The following is a 794-nucleotide window of genomic DNA, read 5'->3' on the forward strand; positions in this document are numbered from 1 at the left end:
TATTCTCCTACAATGTATGACTAATAGAAAGTTTTTACTCAACAATGACATTAATATTATAATATATTAGCAAATAAGACAAATAGGAGAAAATTATATATCATATATAGGTTTTTGTTATCAACAGCCTGAAGATGGGGGAAATCTCCCAAAACGTTGCTGTATGATATGAAATAAACTATTATAGTTTAATAAGGAAGAAATTTGTGTCATTCACTAAATCCATATAATACCATAAGAATCTTCCAGTTAAAGGATTATTAAATTTATTAATATACAATTTTACTATGAGTTATAATTAAGTTTGGCCACACTGTTTTTGGCCAATATATGTTGTAAAATTAAAATTACATTATAATTGTTCCAAAGGGACATAGTCCCAAAATAATGAACTATTTTTCATTTCATTTCATCATTCAAATCACCCTATTTTGTCACTATTTCATTAATTTTTAAAACTTTTAATTAAAGATTAACTTCATGCTTGTTTGGGGAAAATGTCCCCCCTCACATTTGAATAGAATTCAAGATGAATGAGAAAATGCTGCCATCTAGTAGGAGAAAAAAGAAGTAGCTAAGTACCCTCTGAGCAAGTAGACAAGTACCACAGATGAGTGAGAACAAACTCAATTGATGAGAGACACAGGGGGTATCTATGGCAACTATCACTGAGGATAAGGACCTAACATAACAACAGAGCTAATCTTCAAGCAATAAAGATCTCATTATCTCACCAGCCAACAAAATAAATCGTAATACTTTCCCTTAATCAATGTAATCAACAATCAAAATTA

At 29.6% G+C, this 794-nt stretch overlaps 1 protein-coding gene across 1 annotated transcript in view; it reads right to left on the reverse strand.

Annotated features, from left to right (window-relative positions):
• The window catches only part of LOC106688798 (sugar transporter SWEET1), a 15,758-nt gene that overhangs the window by 3,812 nt on the left and 11,152 nt on the right, over positions 1-794 (reverse strand). The gene's annotated exons all lie outside the window — the stretch shown is intronic.

Source organism: Halyomorpha halys, unplaced genomic scaffold (genome assembly GCF_000696795.3).
Source record: "Halyomorpha halys isolate HHAL.00 unplaced genomic scaffold, Hhal_1.1 Scaffold44.1, whole genome shotgun sequence".
Taxonomy (NCBI): Eukaryota; Metazoa; Arthropoda; class Insecta; order Hemiptera; family Pentatomidae; genus Halyomorpha; species Halyomorpha halys.